Source organism: Phyllobates terribilis, unplaced genomic scaffold (assembly GCF_046119375.1).
Source record: "Phyllobates terribilis strain yellow unplaced genomic scaffold, ASM4611937v1 Scaffold_236__1_contigs__length_3049075, whole genome shotgun sequence".
NCBI classification, from domain to species: Eukaryota; Metazoa; Chordata; class Amphibia; order Anura; family Dendrobatidae; genus Phyllobates; species Phyllobates terribilis.
In genome coordinates, this window is record NW_027362996.1 from 2,004,204 (window position 1) to 2,029,566 (window position 25,363).

Here is a 25,363-nt window from a genome sequence, read left to right on the forward strand (position 1 = left end):
TAAAATCAGAAAGAATTGAATTCAATGTTTTTTGTTCATTTTGCTTGTTTGTCGGATTTGGGGATGGACTCTTTGGCTTTGCTTTTCTTCTCCTCATTGGATTTTTCATGTTCAAAGTTGCAGAAGCCAGATTACAAGCTCATTTTGGTTCAACTTCAGCAACTGTGCATTGCATTGCCATGTAATGTGATGCAATGCTATCTTTCTAGCTCTCCCTTTTTACTTCCTTTTGGATAAACAGACATATTAGGCAAGCATTTTGGAGCTTTCACCTAAATAACTACAGGTGGTGAGATAAGCTGCACAATATAATTGACCTTTCAGTATATTGTTGCACACACACCATCTATTTAGCAAATGCCCTTGTTATCAACAGCAGCCTTTTAAACTCACCTGAGCTAACAGGTATGTGCGCTGGTTACTCTGCTGCGCTTAAAATTTCTTTTTTGGTTTGCTACAATGCCTTTTCTGAAACGTTGTCTCCTTCTGCTGGAACACTGACTTCTTTCATTTAATGCCTGCAGACTATAAAAGAGAACCCAACCCAAAAAGTTTGGTTGATTAGTCTGTGGCATTCTGTTAAACTGTTGCTTATGGCGGTCTCTGTGAGCTTCTCAGCGACATTCAGCCAGCCAGGTATCCTGCCTGCAGTAGATGGAATGTGGCAATGGAACGCTGGCTGCGCGTGTCATAATAGGCTCTGAGCCTTTATATACCTGTGCACAGCAGCAGCCACCTTCAGTCTGCTGCTGGACAGCCAGCAGCAGCAGCAGCAGGAGAGGTATGTAATCAGGAGCCCTCCTGCTAAGGGTAGACAGCTGCTCGTTCCACCCCACCCCCCGCCTTAATTGGTTCTCCTCCCTTCCAACGGTGTTGAGGCGGGTGGGAACAGCAGGGGGTGAAGGTGCTGTGTTTAAAGAGGTGGAGTTATGCAGATCTAAAACGCGTGGATTGCAGCAGCAGCAAGCCGAAAAGTGCAGGCATGTAAGGGATCTAGAGGTTGACAACATGTCTTCTTAACGGGAGTCCAGGAGCTCATCTCCACAAATGGACTTTTCAGGATCCTTGGGTGGCTCCGTAGTTTGAAACCAATTCTGGTTATCGCTTCTCGGCCTTTTGGCTAAGATCAAGTGTAGTATCTGTTCTTATCAGTTTAATATCTGATACGTCCCCTATCTGGGGACCATATATTAAATGGATTTTTAGAACAGGGAGATGGAAAAAGAGCTTGCTCTGTCCACTCCACGCATTGACCTGGTATTGCAGTATCTCCAGGACCGGTGCACCCCTTCTTTAATGCAGTTTCTAAAATCAGAAAGAATTGAATTCAATGTTTTTTGTTCATTTTGCTTGTTTGTCGGATTTGGGGATGGACTCTTTGGCTTTGCTTTTCTTCTCCTCATTGGATTTTTCATGTTCAAAGTTGCAGAAGCCAGATTACAAGCTCATTTTGGTTCAACTTCAGCAACTGTGCATTGCATTGCCATGTAATGTGATGCAATGCTATCTTTCTAGCTCTCCCTTTTTACTTCCTTTTGGATAAACAGACATATTAGGCAAGCATTTTGGAGCTTTCACCTAAATAACTACAGGTGGTGAGATAAGCTGCACAATATAATTGACCTTTCAGTATATTGTTGCACACACACCATCTATTTAGCAAATGCCCTTGTTATCAACAGCAGCCTTTTAAACTCACCTGAGCTAACAGGTATGTGCGCTGGTTACTCTGCTGCGCTTAAAATTTCTTTTTTGGTTTGCTACAATGCCTTTTCTGAAACGTTGTCTCCTTCTGCTGGAACACTGACTTCTTTCATTTAATGCCTGCAGACTATAAAAGAGAACCCAACCCAAAAAGTTTGGTTGATTAGTCTGTGGCATTCTGTTAAACTGTTGCTTATGGCGGTCTCTGTGAGCTTCTCAGCGACATTCAGCCAGCCAGGTATCCTGCCTGCAGTAGATGGAATGTGGCAATGGAACGCTGGCTGCGCGTGTCATAATAGGCTCTGAGCCTTTATATACCTGTGCACAGCAGCAGCCACCTTCAGTCTGCTGCTGGACAGCCAGCAGCAGCAGCAGCAGGAGAGGTATGTAATCAGGAGCCCTCCTGCTAAGGGTAGACAGCTGCTCGTTCCACCCCACCCCCCGCCTTAATTGGTTCTCCTCCCTTCCAACGGTGTTGAGGCGGGTGGGAACAGCAGGGGGTGAAGGTGCTGTGTTTAAAGAGGTGGAGTTATGCAGATCTAAAACGCGTGGATTGCAGCAGCAGCAAGCCGAAAAGTGCAGGCATGTAAGGGATCTAGAGGTTGACAACATGTCTTCTTAACGGGAGTCCAGGAGCTCATCTCCACAAATGGACTTTTCAGGATCCTTGGGTGGCTCCGTAGTTTGAAACCAATTCTGGTTATCGCTTCTCGGCCTTTTGGCTAAGATCAAGTGTAGTATCTGTTCTTATCAGTTTAATATCTGATACGTCCCCTATCTGGGGACCATATATTAAATGGATTTTTAGAACAGGGAGATGGAAAAAGAGCTTGCTCTGTCCACTCCACGCATTGACCTGGTATTGCAGTATCTCCAGGACCGGTGCACCCCTTCTTTAATGCAGTTTCTAAAATCAGAAAGAATTGAATTCAATGTTTTTTGTTCATTTTGCTTGTTTGTCGGATTTGGGGATGGACTCTTTGGCTTTGCTTTTCTTCTCCTCATTGGATTTTTCATGTTCAAAGTTGCAGAAGCCAGATTACAAGCTCATTTTGGTTCAACTTCAGCAACTGTGCATTGCATTGCCATGTAATGTGATGCAATGCTATCTTTCTAGCTCTCCCTTTTTACTTCCTTTTGGATAAACAGACATATTAGGCAAGCATTTTGGAGCTTTCACCTAAATAACTACAGGTGGTGAGATAAGCTGCACAATATAATTGACCTTTCAGTATATTGTTGCACACACACCATCTATTTAGCAAATGCCCTTGTTATCAACAGCAGCCTTTTAAACTCACCTGAGCTAACAGGTATGTGCGCTGGTTACTCTGCTGCGCTTAAAATTTATTTTTTGGTTTGCTACAATGCCTTTTCTGAAACGTTGTCTCCTTCTGCTGGAACACTGACTTCTTTCATTTAATGCCTGCAGACTATAAAAGAGAACCCAACCCAAAAAGTTTGGTTGATTAGTCTGTGGCATTCTGTTAAACTGTTGCTTATGGCGGTCTCTGTGAGCTTCTCAGCGACATTCAGCCAGCCAGGTATCCTGCCTGCGAGTAGATGGAATGTGGCAATGGAACGCTGGCTGCGCGTGTCATAATAGGCTCTGAGCCTTTATATACCTGTGCACAGCAGCAGCCACCTTCAGTCTGCTGCTGGACAGCCAGCAGCAGCAGCAGGAGAGGTATGTAATCAGGAGCCCTCCTGCTAAGGGTAGACAGCTGCTCGTTCCACCCCACCCCCCGCCTTAATTGGTTCTCCTCCCTTCCAACGGTGTTGAGGCGGGTGGGAACAGCAGGGGGTGAAGGTGCTGTGTTTAAAGAGGTGGAGTTATGCAGATCTAAAACGCGTGGATTGCAGCAGCAGCAAGCCGAAAAGTGCAGGCATGTAAGGGATCTAGAGGTTGACAACATGTCTTCTTAACGGGAGTCCAGGAGCTCATCTCCACAAATGGACTTTTCAGGATCCTTGGGTGGCTCCGTAGTTTGAAACCAATTCTGGTTATCGCTTCTCGGCCTTTTGGCTGAGACCAAGTGCTTCACAGCAGGAGGTTTCAGTTGAAGGGCACTCAGGTACCCCTCTCCTTGGCCTGGCAGGATCGTCCACTTCGGTGGGCTTCACCTGCCTGCTGCTATTAGGGAGAGGGATTAGTCCTAGGGTAACGGGCAGCGATCCCCCAGCCTTCAGGTGCTTTATCTCAAAGCTCTGAAGGCGCAGATTGCAGGCGGTTGCAATTTGCATTTTGTTGCGCCATACCATGGAGGTTGACCCCAACCTCGTGCCTCTATATGCGAGGCTTAAGAACACCATAAGGGTCCGATTTACGGCTGGTGGTTCCGATATACGGAATCTGGGATATGTAGTCCAGGACGTGCTTGAGAAACTGCTCCACGTCAGAACCAACGAAATCCTTTCTATCCAGGATTATCCTCGACGTGGAGATTATGATGTAACCTTTACTGGCGAAGGTATTTTCAAAGATGTTTTGTCCAGAGTTAAGTCGGTAGAAAATAGCCCTGGTCTAAAAGGGATTCAGATCATCGAGCACGTCCTGGATGAGGTAAAGATGGTGGTTGTGAAAATCTTCTCACCCTTCATAACAGCACCAGAGGTTATTTCCTTTTTGTCAGTTTATTTTAAAAGTGTGAAATTGATTGGGAAAGTGTTGAATGAGTTTAACATCTGGACCTCAAAATGGAAGTTTTTAGTAAAATGTGAAAGAGACCCTAAATTCCCTGGAGGTGTGAGACTTCCTCCAGCTCGATTTAAAATAGGGCAAACTAATGGGGATTTTTTTTTCTCAGGAATGCCACTTTTCTGTAGGTATTGTGGTCTCTATGGGCACTCTAAGGATAGTTGTGGTGCCACTTGTAGAAATTGTGCCAGTACTGAACATGACACAAAGGAGTGCCCAAATGAAAAAAAATGCTCTTTTTGTCGGACACCTGGTCATTTCTATTTTTCTTGCCCTCACAGGTTCAGAGAGGATGAACAAAAACAAAAGGAGAAGTCCAAGACATCCGGGAATGGACGGGCCAATCAGACCACCCCTCAGGAGGAGGAACAACAACCTGGAGCCTCGGGAGGTGATAAGGGCGCTTCAACTAGTAACAATCCCTCCGAGTCAATGACAGGTAACTCACAGGAGCCCAGGAGCTGGCTGAAAGACCATAAGGAGGCTAAAAGGAAGGCTGAGAAAGATCATAAAGGGGCGGTCGGTAAGGCCAAAAAAGAGCGCCAAAAGGCTGACACCGAGCCCAAAATTCCCACTGGGTCTCACGAGAGCGAGGGCGGTACGTGGCATTTGGTGAGGTCTCATAATAAGAAAAAGAATGGTTCCGTGGAGGTGGCTAATAGGGAGGAGATGGATACATCCCCTCACGGGGGTGTAGACTCTGGAATCCCGAGGTCCCGGGGCTCTGCTGCTCCAGGTGGGGCCCCGAACCTGGCTGCCTCCGGGGACTCTGAGGCTCCGCCATGTGCGCAGCCTGCCCCTGTGTTACGACCCTCTGTGGGTCAGCAGGGGAGTGCGGAGCCTCTCGGAGACCCACCTGACGAGGACCTAAATGGTCAGCCTATGGAGACCCAGTGTAACCTTTCTCTCAATATCCTTCCGAGCTACACCCCAGTAGCGTCGGGTCTTAATTTAAGTGAATGTTCCTTCTCCGATGATGAAGACTCTTTGATAACGGTGGATTCAGAAGAGGGCGTTGGTGAAAGTCCAAGTGGTCTGATCCGTCCATCGGATAGGTAAAGTCCAGTTTTTGTTTCTTCCTAACCATTTGTTATGATGGCTGACATTAGTGGTGTTTCCCTCAATGTGAGAGGCATAGGATCCAAGACCAGAAGAGCTACTGTTTTACATTTTTTAACCTGTTTTACAGCTTCTGTTTTCTTTTTACAAGAATGTCATATCCCTCATAAGATTTCTTACAAAAAATATAAGGAAGAGTGGAAACATGGTCCATCGGTCTGGTCTGGATCAAATGCAACCGGATCAGCCGGGGTAGCTATACTTTTTAAGGGAAATGTGTCTATTGATTTTATTCAAGATATTTTACCGGGTCGTATTCTTTTAGTTAAGGCTTTTATTGATGGGACAAGATGGCAGTTTTTAAATTTTTATGGGTCACCTGATAAAAATGAAAGGGCTGATATGCTGGAAATTTTACCTTTATTTATTAACATTTCTGAACCTTTTATCCTGGCAGGTGATTTTAATTGTATTTTAAAAGGCGAAAGCCGACGCTCCGGTTCCGTGAGTAGAAATTATGACAAAACGTCTGGAATGTTAAGCAATATTATAAATGATTGTAAATTAACTGATGTGTATAAAGAATGTAACAAGGATAGCCCTATAGACGCTGGTTTCACCTGGAGCAATTCTACATGTAGCTCCAGGATAGATTTTGTTTTAGGTTCAGAAAAAATACTGCCAGTGAAATGTGAAGTTTTAACTAATATTCTCTCAGATCACAAGGTTTTATCTTTTAGAGTGAGGATTAATGGAAAGAAGAAATGTGGTAAGAAATCTTGGAAATTGAATGTGTCCCTTTTAAAAGATCCACAAATTTTATCGGATTTTATTGAGTTTTATGTAAACTGTAGAAAAAGGAAAAACCCCAATATTTCTTTTAGCTCCTGGTGGGATAGAATGAAAATAAACATTAAAGATTTCTTTATAAAGAAAAGCATACAAAAAGCTAAAGAAAAGTTTGAGATCTATAATTTTCTTAATATCAGGTTACAGACATTGTACAAATTCAAAGACAATGGTCTGGATGTAGGTAATGATATATTGAGTCTTAAAGGAGAAATTTCAAAGTGGTTGGAACAAAAAGGAAAAGAACTGATTTTTCGTTCAAAGGTAAAACACGTAGCAGAGGATGAGACTTGTTCCAGGTATTTTTTTAAGAAAAACAAACAGGCGAAAACAATAATTGATAACATAGATGGAGATAATAATATCAACGTTATATTGGATAAGGTAAATGTCTATTTTAATGATCTTTTTAATGTAAAAACTGTAGACCATGATTTAATACACACTTTCCTGGGGGAGATCAAGTCCACCCTAGATGCTGATGCCCAAAGTTTTTTATCCCAACCTCTATGTGAGGAAGAGATTTTAGAAACCATGAAGAGTTTTAAAAATGGTAAAGTGCCCGGCCCTGATGGTATCCCCATAGAGTTTTATATAAGTTTTTATGATATTTTAAAAGATGATTTGTTTAATTTGTTTTCCGAAGTTTTTAATAATAAGGTTTTACTCAACTCATGGAAGAAAGGTGAGGTATCACTACTATACAAAAAAGGTGACAAAACGGATCTTAAAAACTGGAGGCCGATAACTCTTTTAAATAGTGATTACAAAATTATGGCTAAGATCTGTGCAAATCGGTTGAAAAAGGTGATACATAAAGTAATTCATGCAAATCAGGTATGCGGGGTACCTGGGCGTAGTATCTGGGACAATTTAAACCTGGTGAAAGATTGTATTGAAGATGTAAAAACCAGAAAGACAAAGATGTCAATCCTAGCGGTGGATTTTGAGAAAGCTTTTGACCGCGTGTCTCATTTTTATCTTTTTAAAGTTTTAGAAAAAATGGGCATTCCGGGTGGGTTTTTATTGTCTCTTAAAGCTTTTTATAATGATTGTACGAGTAAGATTTTAGTTAATGGTTTTAAAACAAAAGAAGTAGTTTTAAAATCAGGGGTGAAGCAGGGTTGCCCTTTGTCCCCCCTGCTTTTTATATGTGCTATAGAACCCCTTTTATGTACAATACGCCGGGATAAGCAAATATGTGGAGTACCCTTACCCGGGGGGAACGGTCTACAAGTTAAAGTTGTAAGCTATATGGATGATGTAGCAGTGTTTGGATGTGATGTACCTTCAATACAAAAAACGATAAGCCAAATTCAGTCTTTTTGTACAGTTTCCGGTTTTAAAATTAATCTTACTAAATGTAATATTTTAAATGTCGGGGGGATGAGTTTACATGATGTACCAATTGAAGTTACAGATTCCATTACTATTTTAGGTGTTTCTTTTAATGAATCTAATAATGGTTTTAATAGCTGGGATGCGGCAGCACAGAAAATTAATCAGAAAATCTGCATGTGGAATATGAGAAAGCTGTCAATGGAAGGTAAAGTTCTGATTGTAAAAATGGTGATATTACCTATCCTGTTATATCTTAGTTTGGTGTTCCCCCCTCCTACAAATTTGTTGAAACGAATTACAAAAGTATGTTTTACCTTTTTTTGGGGCTCAAAAATGGAGAAACTCAAAAGAGAAATTGTGACAAAGCCAAAGGTTAAAGGTGGGAAAGATTTCCCTGTTTTAGATAAGTTTCTTTTAATACATTTTTTCTGTTTCTGTTTTAAAACCCTTTTTAAAGATAATTACCTTTCCTATTTTATGCGTTTTAACACTGGTTTTCTCATGAGAAGGTTTGGTTGGTTTGAAACGGTTTTATCCTTTCCTTATGCTTTTAACCTACCTGCACATTATGAGATTTTAAAGAAAATTATTCTTGATTTTAATTTGAATAAGAAACAGACAGGGGATCTATGTAACAGCAAGACACTACTCAAACAAATTAGTACTGATGTGACGTTGTGTGATATTGAACGTTATGATGATGACAAAACTGTACACATATGGAAAATGATTAACGCCCCTTATCTTTTTAATGTACAGAAAGACATGTCTTGGAGCTGCGCACACCACTGTCTTCCTTGCCGGGCATTCCAGTACAGAAGAGGTTTTGTGAGGTCTGCCATCTGCCCAAGAGAAGGTTGTCAAGAAGAAGAGACAGTGAAGCATCTTTTATGGACTTGTGCTTTTGCTAAAGAGTTCTGGAGAAGATTAATCCCCCTGCTGGAGAAAATGGTGGACCTCAAGGACTTTAATTTTGCATCAGTGTTATATGGTCTTCTGGAATGCCCAACAATGGACCAAAAAATAATGGCGTGGAAGACAGTGAATTGTGCCAAGATAGCGCTCTGGAATGCTAGAAATATTGCTGTTTTTAAACATGAAATGTTACCAGTAGATGATGTTTTAGCCTTTTGTAAAAGTGAAATGTACATATACTATTTATTGGACAGGAAAAAGAATGTAACGTTGGCAGGCAAATGGCTTTTTAACCTATGGAATATTTGAAGTCTTGTAAAATTTGCTGTGATGGAATTTTTATTTTTCTTTGAAGTCCCGAAAGTGTAATGTGGATGTAATGGTTTTATTTCTGTAATTTGTTAAATTTTAAATAAACGGTTTTTATCCCCATGTGGGGGATAGCCAAATTAAAAAAAAAAATCTGTTCTTATCAGTTTAATATCTGATACGTCCCCTATCTGGGGACCATATATTAAATGGATTTTTAGAACAGGGAGATGGAAAAAGAGCTTGCTCTGTCCACTCCACGCATTGACCTGGTATTGCAGTATCTCCAGGACCGGTGCACCCCTTCTTTAATGCAGTTTCTAAAATCAGAAAGAATTGAATTCAATGTTTTTTGTTCATTTTGCTTGTTTGTCGGATTTGGGGATGGACTCTTTGGCTTTGCTTTTCTTCTCCTCATTGGATTTTTCATGTTCAAAGTTGCAGAAGCCAGATTACAAGCTCATTTTGGTTCAACTTCAGCAACTGTGCATTGCATTGCCATGTAATGTGATGCAATGCTATCTTTCTAGCTCTCCCTTTTTACTTCCTTTTGGATAAACAGACATATTAGGCAAGCATTTTGGAGCTTTCACCTAAATAACTACAGGTGGTGAGATAAGCTGCACAATATAATTGACCTTTCAGTATATTGTTGCACACACACCATCTATTTAGCAAATGCCCTTGTTATCAACAGCAGCCTTTTAAACTCACCTGAGCTAACAGGTATGTGCGCTGGTTACTCTGCTGCGCTTAAAATTTCTTTTTTGGTTTGCTACAATGCCTTTTCTGAAACGTTGTCTCCTTCTGCTGGAACACTGACTTCTTTCATTTAATGCCTGCAGACTATAAAAGAGAACCCAACCCAAAAAGTTTGGTTGATTAGTCTGTGGCATTCTGTTAAACTGTTGCTTATGGCGGTCTCTGTGAGCTTCTCAGCGACATTCAGCCAGCCAGGTATCCTGCCTGCAGTAGATGGAATGTGGCAATGGAACGCTGGCTGCGCGTGTCATAATAGGCTCTGAGCCTTTATATACCTGTGCACAGCAGCAGCCACCTTCAGTCTGCTGCTGGACAGCCAGCAGCAGCAGCAGCAGGAGAGGTATGTAATCAGGAGCCCTCCTGCTAAGGGTAGACAGCTGCTCGTTCCACCCCACCCCCCGCCTTAATTGGTTCTCCTCCCTTCCAACGGTGTTGAGGCGGGTGGGAACAGCAGGGGGTGAAGGTGCTGTGTTTAAAGAGGTGGAGTTATGCAGATCTAAAACGCGTGGATTGCAGCAGCAGCAAGCCGAAAAGTGCAGGCATGTAAGGGATCTAGAGGTTGACAACATGTCTTCTTAACGGGAGTCCAGGAGCTCATCTCCACAAATGGACTTTTCAGGATCCTTGGGTGGCTCCGTAGTTTGAAACCAATTCTGGTTATCGCTTCTCGGCCTTTTGGCTAAGATCAAGTGTAGTATCTGTTCTTATCAGTTTAATATCTGATACGTCCCCTATCTGGGGACCATATATTAAATGGATTTTTAGAACAGGGAGATGGAAAAAGAGCTTGCTCTGTCCACTCCACGCATTGACCTGGTATTGCAGTATCTCCAGGACCGGTGCACCCCTTCTTTAATGCAGTTTCTAAAATCAGAAAGAATTGAATTCAAAGTTTTTTGTTCATTTTGCTTGTTTGTCGGATTTGGGGATGGACTCTTTGGCTTTGCTTTTCTTCTCCTCATTGGATTTTTCATGTTCAAAGTTGCAGAAGCCAGATTACAAGCTCATTTTGGTTCAACTTCAGCAACTGTGCATTGCATTGCCATGTAATGTGATGCAATGCTATCTTTCTAGCTCTCCCTTTTTACTTCCTTTTGGATAAACAGACATATTAGGCAAGCATTTTGGAGCTTTCACCTAAATAACTACAGGTGGTGAGATAAGCTGCACAATATAATTGACCTTTCAGTATATTGTTGCACACACACCATCTATTTAGCAAATGCCCTTGTTATCAACAGCAGCCTTTTAAACTCACCTGAGCTAACAGGTATGTGCGCTGGTTACTCTGCTGCGCTTAAAATTTCTTTTTTGGTTTGCTACAATGCCTTTTCTGAAACGTTGTCTCCTTCTGCTGGAACACTGACTTCTTTCATTTAATGCCTGCAGACTATAAAAGAGAACCCAACCCAAAAAGTTTGGTTGATTAGTCTGTGGCATTCTGTTAAACTGTTGCTTATGGCGGTCTCTGTGAGCTTCTCAGCGACATTCAGCCAGCCAGGTATCCTGCCTGCAGTAGATGGAATGTGGCAATGGAACGCTGGCTGCGCGTGTCATAATAGGCTCTGAGCCTTTATATACCTGTGCACAGCAGCAGCCACCTTCAGTCTGCTGCTGGACAGCCAGCAGCAGCAGCAGCAGGAGAGGTATGTAATCAGGAGCCCTCCTGCTAAGGGTAGACAGCTGCTCGTTCCACCCCACCCCCCGCCTTAATTGGTTCTCCTCCCTTCCAACGGTGTTGAGGCGGGTGGGAACAGCAGGGGGTGAAGGTGCTGTGTTTAAAGAGGTGGAGTTATGCAGATCTAAAACGCGTGGATTGCAGCAGCAGCAAGCCGAAAAGTGCAGGCATGTAAGGGATCTAGAGGTTGACAACATGTCTTCTTAACGGGAGTCCAGGAGCTCATCTCCACAAATGGACTTTTCAGGATCCTTGGGTGGCTCCGTAGTTTGAAACCAATTCTGGTTATCGCTTCTCGGCCTTTTGGCTAAGATCAAGTGTAGTATCTGTTCTTATCAGTTTAATATCTGATACGTCCCCTATCTGGGGACCATATATTAAATGGATTTTTAGAACAGGAAGATGGAAAAAGAGCTTGCTCTGTCCACTCCACGCATTGACCTGGTATTGCAGTATCTCCAGGACCGGTGCACCCCTTCTTTAAAGCAGTTTCTAAAATCAGAAAGAATTGAATTCAATGTTTTTTGTTCATTTTGCTTGTTTGTCGGATTTGGGGATGGACTCTTTGGCTTTGCTTTTCTTCTCCTCATTGGATTTTTCATGTTCAAAGTTGCAGAAGCCAGATTACAAGCTCATTTTGGTTCAACTTCAGCAACTGTGCATTGCATTGCCATGTAATGTGATGCAATGCTATCTTTCTAGCTCTCCCTTTTTACTTCCTTTTGGATAAACAGACATATTAGGCAAGCATTTTGGAGCTTTCACCTAAATAACTACAGGTGGTGAGATAAGCTGCACAATATAATTGACCTTTCAGTATATTGTTGCACACACACCATCTATTTAGCAAATGCCCTTGTTATCAACAGCAGCCTTTTAAACTCACCTGAGCTAACAGGTATGTGCGCTGGTTACTCTGCTGCGCTTAAAATGTCTTTTTTGGTTTGCTACAATGCCTTTTCTGAAACGTTGTCTCCTTCTGCTGGAACACTGACTTCTTTCATTTAATGCCTGCAGACTATAAAAGAGAACCCAACCCAAAAAGTTTGGTTGATTAGTCTGTGGCATTCTGTTAAACTGTTGCTTATGGCGGTCTCTGTGAGCTTCTCAGCGACATTCAGCCAGCCAGGTATCCTGCCTGCAGTAGATGGAATGTGGCAATGGAACGCTGGCTGCGCGTGTCATAATAGGCTCTGAGCCTTTATATACCTGTGCACAGCAGCAGCCACCTTCAGTCTGCTGCTGGACAGCCAGCAGCAGCAGCAGCAGGAGAGGTATGTAATCAGGAGCCCTCCTGCTAAGGGTAGACAGCTGCTCGTTCCACCCCACCCCCCGCCTTAATTGGTTCTCCTCCCTTCCAACGGTGTTGAGGCGGGTGGGAACAGCAGGGGGTGAAGGTGCTGTGTTTAAAGAGGTGGAGTTATGCAGATCTAAAACGCGTGGATTGCAGCAGCAGCAAGCCGAAAAGTGCAGGCATGTAAGTGTAGCACCCTGAGGATTCGGCTGCTACAGGGGTATTGCACCTCAACCCAGAGGTGTGATATTCCACTCCCGGGTAAGGATGGAGTGTGGAACTGAGCTCAGATAGACTGCATGCACTACATACATCCCATTCCAGAGGAGCAGGCCGACGGTACTCCCACTTGGAAATGTGCAGGTACAACCGAGCCTGTTCCTGGCTGGAGTGGGAGGGGGGTGGTACATCCCATGTAGTGTAGGGGCAGATAGGGGGAGCAGTCTGGGTAGTGTTAGGAGCTCATTGGGTGCTGGTCACCTGAGCTCACACATAGAGGGATATATAAGGAGGGCACCAACTTAGAATCAGGGTCAGATGCAGAGAGTCAGTCAGCTGCAGAGGACAAGTCTGATGCAGAGAGCAGGAAACAGCAGCCCTGGAGAGAGAGGAGAAAGAAAGAGAAAGACCCAGAGGGGGAAGACTGAAGGGACCCAAGAACCCAAATTAGAGCACCGGGTGAGGAGTCAGCATCAGGGTACCGGAACCCAAGCTGGTGGGGGCAAAAACAATCCCTAGCCAGAGACCGGAGACCGTGGGCAGTGTCTGTCACGGTCACCCACCACATTCACCCCGAAGGCACACCACATGCAGGGTCAGGGAACCCAGGGCCAAGGGTGTCCCAAAAGAAGGCCCGAGGGAGCTGGACCTAGGTGAATCCCTGGTGGGGACGGCTGAAGAAAGGACAGAGGGAGAGCTCAGGGCCACGCTCCGGACTTGTTTGGGGGTTGGCTGTATCCAGGACCTGGTGGACGCAGCACGGCTCGGGTGGTCACTAGCGGCTGGAGTGACCGAAACATCAGCAGTAAGTAAACTCCCTTAACTGCACAACCCGAGTCTGTCTTCATTGCCGGCTGCACCGCACCACCACAACCCCCATCCTCTGCGCCTGTCCCCTCTGAGGCTATACCCCTCCCGTTGGGGGTTATCCCACCAAGCTGCGCATCCACCATCAGCCTCAGCGGACCCTGCTGCAGCGGCGGCCACAGTGACCGCATCACAACGGGTGGCGTAGTCGACACAAAAGAACTTTAGTAACATCTGTAAAGCTGCCACATAACACTGAGCTTGACGCCCTGGGCACGGGGCCGGGTCACAGCCGCTCGGAGACTACAACCCCCCATCTGATCCGGTGCCGGGTATTCCCCTCAAAAAGGAATATGTCCCAGGGGGCGCGTCAACTTTGGCGTAGTCGGCAGGATTACGTGCCCGCAACACCCGGGTACTGCGTGCCTGAAGAAAAGTGCAAGTTTACCTCAGAAAGAAGTCTCCCGCCGGTTCCGGAGGGTCCACGCCATCGGACTCCATCACCAGTCGTTTCCCGCCGATTGTCCGCCATTTCCAGCTTGTTCCCGCCATCTGCAGAGTTTCCCGCCACTGGGCGACGCTTCCCGCCAAAACCGCAGATTTCCCGCCTTGGAAGAGCAGCGGACGCCATTATGGGCGTGCCAAAGGAGGGCAGGAGGCCACCTCCCATCGTGGGCCAGGACAGAAAATGGCGCCAAAAGTGGAAACCGCCCCCACCAACAGAGACTGTGATGCTGGAGGTGTCTGTCAGCGTGAAAGAACTCCCCCTGGAGCTGACAGTCACCGAGTTGCCCCGGGACCGCCCTCGAAGTGGGAGGAGACGAAAGAGAAGAACAAAGATGGGTGTCGCTTGGAGCAGTCTGGAGCGAGCGCACCCGGAGGCAAGAGGTCTAACAAGGAGTAGCGGAGGAGCTCACCCGGAGATGGAGAGAAAGCAGAACAGCACCGGCCCGCTGGCCAGGAGTCTGCTAGAGACCGAGGAAGGAGGGCAGAGCAGCACCGGCCCGCTGGCCAGGAGCCTGCCGGAAGCCGAGCAGAGCAGCACCGACCCGATGGTCAGGAGCCTGCTAGAGTCCACAACCCCGCTAGGTCTAGCGGAGATCCTAGCGCAGCTCCCCCGAGACCGGGAGTGTGCACAAACTGCCCTGGAGGGCCTCGCAAGGAGGATGGCCCGGGTACAGCGCGAGATACTGGCGGAGTGGAGCCGGGAGATGGCCCAGCAACCAGAGACCAGTCAACGGAGCACGCTACCCTGGAAGAGGAAGCAGACCGCCTCTGAGGATGGCGCAGGAGGACCCAAGGCCGGAGACGGCGCCGAGGAGGGAGCCGAACGCATGGAGGCAGGTAAAGGGGACGCCTATACCCCAAGCCGTGACACCGCTTACCTGCCCCAGCTCCCCGTCGCAGAGCCCGAAAGTCCCCCTGCTGTGCCCGTAGCCGCCAGGTCACCGCCATGGACTAGGCCCCGACCGGAAGCCGCCGCCGCGACCCCTGTGACGTCACGCGCCTCGACCCGGAGCGTGACAAAACAGGAATTACCACCAGCCTGGTCGCAAGGCCTAGTACCCCCGGGCGCCGCATCACCAACAGCGCCCCCTACCTCCGCGGAGCCTCCGGCCTGGCCGCAAGGCCAGGTAGCCCAGGGCGCCGCCGTCCTAACGGTGCCCTTCACCTTCCAGGTGCCCCAGGCCTGGCCGCAAGGCCTGGGCAACCCGGGCGCCATCACCACCGCGCCCGCGCCCGCAATACCAAGGGTGCCACACCTGGGGGAGGACCTCTTCAGCCAGCTCACATGGCCGGACGGGCAGCCCTTCATCTGGCCCGAAGGATACCATGAGCTGGAGCGGCAACAAAGACTAGGGCCCTTGTGTGAGCCCCTGATCCCGGCTCCGAAGCCCGTGACTCGGGTCTCGCCTCCTTTAGAAGAAGCCCAATTCGTGTGGGACCCCACGGGAGAAGATTTGATGGGGTTCACCGGAGAAACTCGGGCAGTCGCCGCTGAGCGTACTGAGTGTTGTCGTCAGCAGCTAGCAGAGTTTAAGAGAGAACGGGAGGAGAGGCGGGCCAGAGAACAACAGGCCCAAATCCGGAGCGCGGAGCAGAAGAGCCGGACTAGGAGGAACCCCCGTGCAGCGCATTGTCCCCGCACCATCGGGACAGTGATAAAGTTCAACCCGCAGCATGGGTGGGGCTTTATTCGGGACCGTAACAACCGCGGTGACGTTTTTGTGACCCGCAGAGACGTCGAGTCCCACCTGCCGGAAGGTCACAAAGGCCGTGACCTCTACGTCGGAGACGAAGTCACTTTCACCCGGCACAAGTGTGCCAAAGGACCTTACGCCCTCCACGTACACCGCTTGACGGAGAGGAGGAGCCAGAGGACCCGGACGGGTCTGAAGCAACACCATATCAAGAAAGAGCAGGAGGAAGACGCCGTTGAGTGCGGCCGAGAAGTGATGTAAATAGTTACCCAATCGGGGTATAAAGGAACTGAAACTGGAACTGTTGCTGCTGCTAAAATAGTCCCCGTTGGGACCAGTGAACTGTTTTACCCGTTAACCCCTTCATCCTACAGGCTGAGGACTGTGAGCAGCCATTCCCTTTCCTCTAACTGGCCGAGGACTGAGAGCGGCCAACTTCCAACTTCCCCTGTATATAGTTGCGCTTCCTAAAGCGCCCCCTACCGGTTTTATAGAAAACCAGTTTTTTCTAAGAGACTGTCGCACTTTTCCCGGACACACGTTGCACAGTGTCCGGAGGAGGAACCAGAGACAAGAGAAGTCTACGAGAAAGTTTTATCTGATAAGATATGTTATATATATAATGTTTTATATGTTTTATATGTTTATATGAAAAATTTGTATGTTTTGGTGTTTTATGTCTTACAGCCCGAGGACGTGCTGTGATTTACCAGGGGGGAATGTAGCACCCTGAGGATTCGGCTGCTACAGGGGTATTGCAGCTCAACCCAGAGGTGTGATATTCCACTCCCGGGTAAGGATGGAGTGTGGAACTGAGCTCAGATAGACTGCATGCACTACATACATCCCATTCCAGAGGAGCAGGCCGACGGTACTCCCACTTGGAAATGTGCAGGTACAACCGAGCCTGTTCCTGGCTGGAGTGGGAGGGGGGTGGTACATCCCATGTAGTGTAGGGGCAGATAGGGGGAGCAGTCTGGGTAGTGTTAGGAGCTCATTGGGTGCTGGTCACCTGAGCTCACACATAGAGGGATATATAAGGAGGGCACCAACTTAGAATCAGGGTCAGACGCAGAGAGTCAGTCAGCTGCAGAGGACAAGTCTGATGCAGAGAGCAGGAAACAGCAGCCCTGGAGAGAGAGGAGAAAGAAAGAGAAAGACCCAGAGGGGGAAGACTGAAGGGACCCAAGAACCCAAATTAGAGCACCGGGTGAGGAGTCAGCATCAGGGTACCGGAACCCAAGCTGGTGGGGGCAAAAACAATCCCTAGCCAGAGACCGGAGACCGTGGGCAGTGTCTGTCACGGTCACCCACCACATTCACCCCGAAGGCACACCACATGCAGGGTCAGGGAACCCAGGGCCAAGGGTGTCCCAAAAGAAGGCCCGAGGGAGCTGGACCTAGGTGAATCCCTGGTGGGGACGGCTGAAGAAAGGACAGAGGGAGAGCTCAGGGCCACGCTCCGGACTTGTTTGGGGGTTGGCTGTATCCAGGACCTGGTGGACGCAGCACGGCTCGGGTGGTCACTAGCGGCTGGAGTGACCGAAACATCAGCAGTAAGTAAACTCCCTTAACTGCACAACCCGAGTCTGTCTTCATTGCCGGCTGCACCGCACCACCACAACCCCCATCCTCTGCGCCTGTCCCCTCTGAGGCTATACCCCTCCCGTTGGGGGTTATCCCACCAAGCTGCGCATCCACCATCAGCCTCAGCGGACCCTGCTGCAGCGGCGGCCACAGTGACCGCATCACAACGGGTGGCGTAGTCGACACAAAAGAACTTTAGTAACATCTGTAAAGCTGCCACATAACACTGAGCTTGACGCCCTGGGCACGGGGCCGGGTCACAGCCGCTCGGAGACTACAACCCCCCATCTGATCCGGTGCCGGGTATTCCCCTCAAAAAGGAATATGTCCCAGGGGGCGCGTCATAAGGGATCTAGAGGTTGACAACATGTCTTCTTAACGGGAGTCCAGGAGCTCATCTCCACAAATGGACTTTTCAGGATCCTTGGGTGGCTCCGTAGTTTGAAACCAATTCTGGTTATCGCTTCTCGGCCTTTTGGCTAAGATCAAGTGTAGTATCTGTTCTTATCAGTTTAATATCTGATACGTCCCCTATCTGGGGACCATATATTAAATGGATTTTTAGAACAGGGAGATGGAAAAAGAGCTTGCTCTGTCCACTCCACGCATTGACCTGGTATTGCAGTATCTCCAGGACCGGTGCACCCCTTCTTTAATGCAGTTTCTAAAATCAGAAAGAATTGAATTCAATGTTTTTTGTTCATTTTGCTTGTTTGTCGGATTTGGGGATGGACTCTTTGGCTTTGCTTTTCTTCTCCTCATTGGATTTTTCATGTTCAAAGTTGCAGAAGCCAGATTACAAGCTCATTTTGGTTCAACTTCAGCAACTGTGCATTGCATTGCCATGTAATGTGATGCAATGCTATCTTTCTAGCTCTCCCTTTTTACTTCCTTTTGGATAAACAGACATATTAGGCAAGCATTTTGGAGCTTTCACCTAAATAACTACAGGTGGTGAGATAAGCTGCACAATATAATTGACCTTTCAGTATATTGTTGCACACACACCATCTATTTAGCAAATGCCCTTGTTATCAACAGCAGCCTTTTAAACTCACCTGAGCTAACAGGTATGTGCGCTGGTTACTCTGCTGCGCTTAAAATTTCTTTTTTGGTTTGCTACAATGCCTTTTCTGAAACGTTGTCTCCTTCTGCTGGAACACTGACTTCTTTCATTTAATGCCTGCAGACTATAAAAGAGAACCCAACCCAAAAAGTTTGGTTGATTAGTCTGTGGCATTCTGTTAAACTGTTGCTTATGGCGGTCTCTGTGAGCTTCTCAGCGACATTCAGCCAGCCAGGTATCCTGCCTGCAGTAGATGGAATGTGGCAATGGAACGCTGGCTGCGCGTGTCATAATAGGCTCTGAGCCTTTATATACCTGTGCACAGCAGCAGCCACCTTCAGTCTGCTGCTGGACAGCCAGCAGCAGCAGCAGGAGAGGTATGTAATCAGGAGCCCTCCTGCTAAGGGTAGACAGCTGCTCGTTCCACCCCACCCCCCGCCTTAATTGGTTCTCCTCCCTTCCAACGGTGTTGAGGCGGGTGGGAACAGCAGGGGGTGAAGGTGCTGTGTTTAAAGAGGTGGAGTTATGCAGATCTAAAACGCGTGGATTGCAGCAGCAGCAAGCCGAAAAGTGCAGGCATGTAAGGGATCTAGAGGTTGACAACATGTCTTCTTAACGGGAGTCCAGGAGCTCATCTCCACAAATGGACTTTTCAGGATCCTTGGGTGGCTCCGTAGTTTGAAACCAATTCTGGTTATCGCTTCTCGGCCTTTTGGCTAAGATCAAGTGTAGTATCTGTTCTTATCAGTTTAATATCTGATACGTCCCCTATCTGGGGACCATATATTAAATGGATTTTTAGAACAGGGAGATGGAAAAAGAGCTTGCTCTGTCCACTCCACGCATTGACCTGGTATTGCAGTATCTCCAGGACCGGTGCACCCCTTCTTTAATGCAGTTTCTAAAATCAGAAAGAATTGAATTCAATGTTTTTTGTTCATTTTGCTTGTTTGTCGGATTTGGGGATGGACTCTTTGGCTTTGCTTTTCTTCTCCTCATTGGATTTTTCATGTTCAAAGTTGCAGAAGCCAGATTACAAGCTCATTTTGGTTCAACTTCAGCAACTGTGCATTGCATTGCCATGTAATGTGATGCAATGCTATCTTTCTAGCTCTCCCTTTTTACTTCCTTTTGGATAAACAGACATATTAGGCAAGCATTTTGGAGCTTTCACCTAAATAACTACAGGTGGTGAGATAAGCTGCACAATATAATTGACCTTTCAGTATATTGTTGCACACACACCATCTATTTAGCAAATGCCCTTGTTATCAACAGCAGCCTTTTAAACTCACCTGAGCTAACAGGTATGTGCGCTGGTTACTCTGCTGCGCTTAAAATTTCTTTTTTGGTTTGCTACAATGCCTTTTCTGAAACGTTGTCTCCTTCTGCTGGAACACTGACTTCTTTCATTTAATGCCTGCAGACTATAAAAGAGAACCCAACCCAAAAAGTTTGGTTGATTAGTCTGTGGCATTCTGTTAAACTGTTGCTTATGGCGGTCTCTGTGAGCTTCTCAGCGACATTCAGCCAGCCAGGTATCCTGCCTGCAGTAGATGGAATGTGGCAATGGAACGCTGGCTGCGCGTGTCATAATAGGCTCTGAGCCTTTATATACCTGTGCACAGCAGCAGCCACCTTCAGTCTGCTGCTGGACAGCCAGCAGCAGCAGCAGCAGGAGAGGTATGTAATCAGGAGCCCTCCTGCTAAGGGTAGACAGCTGCTCGTTCCACCCCACCCCCCGCCTTAATTGGTTCTCCTCCCTTCCAACGGTGTTGAGGCGGGTGGGAACAGCAGGGGGTGAAGGTGCTGTGTTTAAAGAGGTGGAGTTATGCAGATCTAAAACGCGTGGATTGCAGCAGCAGCAAGCCGAAAAGTGCAGGCATGTAAGGGATCTAGAGGTTGACAACATGTCTTCTTAACGGGAGTCCAGGAGCTCATCTCCACAAATGGACTTTTCAGGATCCTTGGGTGGCTCCGTAGTTTGAAACCAACTCTGGTTATCGCTTCTCGGCCTTTTGGCTAAGATCAAGTGTAGTATCTGTTCTTATCAGTTTAATATCTGATACGTCCCCTATCTGGGGACCATATATTAAATGGATTTTTAGAACAGGGAGATGGAAAAAGAGCTTGCTCTGTCCACTCCACGCATTGACCTGGTATTGCAGTATCTCCAGGACCGGTGCACCCCTTCTTTAATGCAGTTTCTAAAATCAGAAAGAATTGAATTCAATGTTTTTTGTTCATTTTGCTTGTTTGTCGGATTTGGGGATGGACTCTTTGGCTTTGCTTTTCTTCTCCTCATTGGATTTTTCATGTTCAAAGTTGCAGAAGCCAGATTACAAGCTCATTTTGGTTCAACTTCAGCAACTGTGCATTGCATTGCCATGTAATGTGATGCAATGCTATCTTTCTAGCTCTCCCTTTTTACTTCCTTTTGGATAAACAGACATATTAGGCAAGCATTTTGGAGCTTTCACCTAAATAACTACAGGTGGTGAGATAAGCTGCACAATATAATTGACCTTTCAGTATATTGTTGCACACACACCATCTATTTAGCAAATGCCCTTGTTATCAACAGCAGCCTTTTAAACTCACCTGAGCTAACAGGTATGTGCGCTGGTTACTCTGCTGCGCTTAAAATTTCTTTTTTGGTTTGCTACAATGCCTTTTCTGAAACGTTGTCTCCTTCTGCTGGAACACTGACTTCTTTCATTTAATGCCTGCAGACTATAAAAGAGAACCCAACCCAAAAAGTTTGGTTGATTAGTCTGTGGCATTCTGTTAAACTGTTGCTTATGGCGGTCTCTGTGAGCTTCTCAGCGACATTCAGCCAGCCAGGTATCCTGCCTGCGAGTAGATGGAATGTGGCAATGGAACGCTGGCTGCGCGTGTCATAATAGGCTCTGAGCCTTTATATACCTGTGCACAGCAGCAGCCACCTTCAGTCTGCTGCTGGACAGCCAGCAGCAGCAGCAGCAGGAGAGGTATGTAATCAGGAGCCCTCCTGCTAAGGGTAGACAGCTGCTCGTTCCACCCCACCCCCCGCCTTAATTGGTTCTCCTCCCTTCCAACGGTGTTGAGGCGGGTGGGAACAGCAGGGGGTGAAGGTGCTGTGTTTAAAGAGGTGGAGTTATGCAGATCTAAAACGCGTGGATTGCAGCAGCAGCAAGCCGAAAAGTGCAGGCATGTAAGGGATCTAGAGGTTGACAACATGTCTTCTTAACGGGAGTCCAGGAGCTCATCTCCACAAATGGACTTTTCAGGATCCTTGGGTGGCTCCATAGTTTGAAACCAATTCTGGTTATCGCTTCTCGGCCTTTTGGCTAAGATCAAGTGTAGTATCTGTTCTTATCAGTTTAATATCTGATACGTCCCCTATCTGGGGACCATATATTAAATGGATTTTTAGAACAGGGAGATGGAAAAAGAGCTTGCTCTGTCCACTCCACGCATTGACCTGGTATTGCAGTATCTCCAGGACCGGTGCACCCCTTCTTTAATGCAGTTTCTAAAATCAGAAAGAATTGAATTCAATGTTTTTTGTTCATTTTGCTTGTTTGTCGGATTTGGGGATGGACTCTTTGGCTTTGCTTTTCTTCTCCTCATTGGATTTTTCATGTTCAAAGTTGCAGAAGCCAGATTACAAGCTCATTTTGGTTCAACTTCAGCAACTGTGCATTGCATTGCCATGTAATGTGATGCAATGCTATCTTTCTAGCTCTCCCTTTTTACTTCCTTTTGGATAAACAGACATATTAGGCAAGCATTTTGGAGCTTTCACCTAAATAACTACAGGTGGTGAGATAAGCTGCACAATATAATTGACCTTTCAGTATATTGTTGCACACACACCATCTATTTAGCAAATGCCCTTGTTATCAACAGCAGCCTTTTAAACTCACCTGAGCTAACAGGTATGTGCGCTGGTTACTCTGCTGCGCTTAAAATTTCTTTTTTGGTTTGCTACAATGCCTTTTCTGAAACGTTGTCTCCTTCTGCTGGAACACTGACTTCTTTCATTTAATGCCTGCAGACTATAAAAGAGAACCCAACCCAAAAAGTTTGGTTGATTAGTCTGTGGCATTCTGTTAAACTGTTGCTTATGGCGGTCTCTGTGAGCTTCTCAGCGACATTCAGCCAGCCAGGTATCCTGCCTGCAGTAGATGGAATGTGGCAATGGAACGCTGGCTGCGCGTGTCATAATAGGCTCTGAGCCTTTATATACCTGTGCACAGCAGCAGCCACCTTCAGTCTGCTGCTGGACAGCCAGCAGCAGCAGCAGCAGGAGAGGTATGTAATCAGGAGCCCTCCTGCTAAGGGTAGACAGCTGCTCGTTCCACCCCACCCCCCGCCTTAATTGGTTCTCCTCCCTTCCAACGGTGTTGAGGCGGGTGGGAACAGCAGGGGGTGAAGGTGCTGTGTTTAAAGAGGTGGAGTTATGCAGATCTAAAACGCGTGGATTGCAGCAGCAGCAAGCCGAAAATTGCAGGCATGTAAGGGATCTAGAGGTTGACAACATGTCTTCTTAACGGGAGTCCAGGAGCTCATCTCCACAAATGGACTTTTCAGGATCCTTGGGTGGCTCCGTAGTTTGAAACCAATTCTGGTTATCGCTTCTCGGCCTTTTGGCTAAGATCAAGTGTAGTATCTGTTCTTATCAGTTTAATATCTGATACGTCCCCTATCTGGGGACCATATATTAAATGGATTTTTAGAACAGGGAGATGGAAAAAGAGCTTGCTCTGTCCACTCCACGCATTGACCTGGTATTGCAGTATCTCCAGGACCGGTGCACCCCTTCTTTAATGCAGTTTCTAAAATCAGAAAGAATTGAATTCAAAGTTTTTTGTTCATTTTGCTTGTTTGTCGGATTTGGGGATGGACTCTTTGGCTTTGCTTTTCTTCTCCTCATTGGATTTTTCATGTTCAAAGTTGCAGAAGCCAGATTACAAGCTCATTTTGGTTCAACTTCAGCAACTGTGCATTGCATTGCCATGTAATGTGATGCAATGCTATCTTTCTAGCTCTCCCTTTTTACTTCCTTTTGGATAAACAGACATATTAGGCAAGCATTTTGGAGCTTTCACCTAAATAACTACAGGTGGTGAGATAAGCTGCACAATATAATTGACCTTTCAGTATATTGTTGCACACACACCATCTATTTAGCAAATGCCCTTGTTATCAACAGCAGCCTTTTAAACTCACCTGAGCTAACAGGTATGTGCGCTGGTTACTCTGCTGCGCTTAAAATTTCTTTTTTGGTTTGCTACAATGCCTTTTCTGAAACGTTGTCTCCTTCTGCTGGAACACTGACTTCTTTCATTTAATGCCTGCAGACTATAAAAGAGAACCCAACCCAAAAAGTTTGGTTGATTAGTCTGTGGCATTCTGTTAAACTGTTGCTTATGGCGGTCTCTGTGAGCTTCTCAGCGACATTCAGCCAGCCAGGTATCCTGCCTGCAGTAGATGGAATGTGGCAATGGAACGCTGGCTGCGCGTGTCATAATAGGCTCTGAGCCTTTATATACCTGTGCACAGCAGCAGCCACCTTCAGTCTGCTGCTGGACAGCCAGCAGCAGCAGCAGCAGGAGAGGTATGTAATCAGGAGCCCTACTGCTAAGGGTAGACAGCTGCTCGTTCCACCCCACCCCCCGCCTTAATTGGTTCTCCTCCCTTCCAACGGTGTTGAGGCGGGTGGGAACAGCAGGGGGTGAAGGTGCTGTGTTTAAAGAGGTGGAGTTATGCAGATCTAAAACGCGTGGATTGCAGCAGCAGCAAGCCGAAAAGTGCAGGCATGTAAGGGATCTAGAGGTTGACAACATGTCTTCTTAACGGGAGTCCAGGAGCTCATCTCCACAAATGGACTTTTCAGGATCCTTGGGTGGCTCCGTAGTTTGAAACCAATTCTGGTTATCGCTTCTCGGCCTTTTGGCTAAGATCAAGTGTAGTATCTGTTCTTATCAGTTTAATATCTGATACGTCCCCTATCTGGGGACCATATATTAAATGGATTTTTAGAACAGGGAGATGGAAAAAGAGCTTGCTCTGTCCACTCCACGCATTGACCTGGTATTGCAGTATCTCCAGGACCGGTGCACCCCTTCTTTAATGCAGTTTCTAAAATCAGAAAGAATTGAATTCAAAGTTTTTTGTTCATTTTGCTTGTTTGTCGGATTTGGGGATGGACTCTTTGGCTTTGCTTTTCTTCTCCTCATTGGATTTTTCATGTTCAAAGTTGAAGAAGCCAGATTACAAGCTCATTTTGGTTCAACTTCAGCAACTGTGCATTGCATTGCCATGTAATGTGATGCAATGCTATCTTTCTAGCTCTCCCTTTTTACTTCCTTTTGGATAAACAGACATATTAGGCAAGCATTTTGGAGCTTTCACCTAAATAACTACAGGTGGTGAGATAAGCTGCACAATATAATTGACCTTTCAGTATATTGTTGCACACACACCATCTATTTAGCAAATGCCCTTGTTATCAACAGCAGCCTTTTAAACTCACCTGAGCTAACAGGTATGTGCGCTGGTTACTCTGCTGCGCTTAAAATTTCTTTTTTGGTTTGCTACAATGCCTTTTCTGAAACGTTGTCTCCTTCTGCTGGAACACTGACTTCTTTCATTTAATGCCTGCAGACTATAAAAGAGAACCCAACCCAAAAAGTTTGGTTGATTAGTCTGTGGCATTCTGTTAAACTGTTGCTTATGGCGGTCTCTGTGAGCTTCTCAGCGACATTCAGCCAGCCAGGTATCCTGCCTGCAGTAGATGGAATGTGGCAATGGAACGCTGGCTGCGCGTGTCATAATAGGCTCTGAGCCTTTATATACCTGTGCACAGCAGCAGCCACCTTCAGTCTGC

At 46.4% G+C, this 25,363-nt stretch overlaps 11 non-coding genes across 11 annotated transcripts; all 11 read left to right on the forward strand.

Annotated features, from left to right (window-relative positions):
* Positions 1-1,100: 1,100 nt before the first annotated feature.
* Positions 1,101-1,291, forward strand: LOC141215745 (U2 spliceosomal RNA). Its single transcript, XR_012284798.1, has one exon. It is a non-coding gene; the product is annotated as a U2 spliceosomal RNA (small nuclear RNA).
* A 1,115-nt stretch (positions 1,292-2,406) lies between these two features.
* Positions 2,407-2,597, forward strand: LOC141215746 (U2 spliceosomal RNA). The gene has a single exon (XR_012284799.1). It is a non-coding gene; the product is annotated as a U2 spliceosomal RNA (small nuclear RNA).
* A 6,394-nt stretch (positions 2,598-8,991) lies between these two features.
* LOC141216784 (U2 spliceosomal RNA) lies at positions 8,992-9,181 on the forward strand. The gene has a single exon (XR_012285794.1). It is a non-coding gene; the product is annotated as a U2 spliceosomal RNA (small nuclear RNA).
* A 1,115-nt stretch (positions 9,182-10,296) lies between these two features.
* On the forward strand, positions 10,297-10,487 carry LOC141215747 (U2 spliceosomal RNA). Its single transcript, XR_012284800.1, has one exon. It is a non-coding gene; the product is annotated as a U2 spliceosomal RNA (small nuclear RNA).
* A 1,115-nt stretch (positions 10,488-11,602) lies between these two features.
* On the forward strand, positions 11,603-11,793 carry LOC141216538 (U2 spliceosomal RNA). The gene has a single exon (XR_012285568.1). It is a non-coding gene; the product is annotated as a U2 spliceosomal RNA (small nuclear RNA).
* Positions 11,794-17,882: 6,089 nt separating this feature from the next.
* On the forward strand, positions 17,883-18,073 carry LOC141215748 (U2 spliceosomal RNA). Its single transcript, XR_012284801.1, has one exon. It is a non-coding gene; the product is annotated as a U2 spliceosomal RNA (small nuclear RNA).
* A 1,112-nt stretch (positions 18,074-19,185) lies between these two features.
* Positions 19,186-19,376, forward strand: LOC141215749 (U2 spliceosomal RNA). Its single transcript, XR_012284802.1, has one exon. It is a non-coding gene; the product is annotated as a U2 spliceosomal RNA (small nuclear RNA).
* Positions 19,377-20,491: 1,115 nt separating this feature from the next.
* On the forward strand, positions 20,492-20,682 carry LOC141215751 (U2 spliceosomal RNA). Its single transcript, XR_012284804.1, has one exon. It is a non-coding gene; the product is annotated as a U2 spliceosomal RNA (small nuclear RNA).
* A 1,116-nt stretch (positions 20,683-21,798) lies between these two features.
* On the forward strand, positions 21,799-21,989 carry LOC141215752 (U2 spliceosomal RNA). Its single transcript, XR_012284805.1, has one exon. It is a non-coding gene; the product is annotated as a U2 spliceosomal RNA (small nuclear RNA).
* Positions 21,990-23,104: 1,115 nt separating this feature from the next.
* On the forward strand, positions 23,105-23,295 carry LOC141215753 (U2 spliceosomal RNA). Its single transcript, XR_012284806.1, has one exon. It is a non-coding gene; the product is annotated as a U2 spliceosomal RNA (small nuclear RNA).
* Positions 23,296-24,410: 1,115 nt separating this feature from the next.
* LOC141215754 (U2 spliceosomal RNA) lies at positions 24,411-24,601 on the forward strand. The gene has a single exon (XR_012284807.1). It is a non-coding gene; the product is annotated as a U2 spliceosomal RNA (small nuclear RNA).
* The last annotated feature ends 762 nt before the right edge of the window (positions 24,602-25,363 follow it).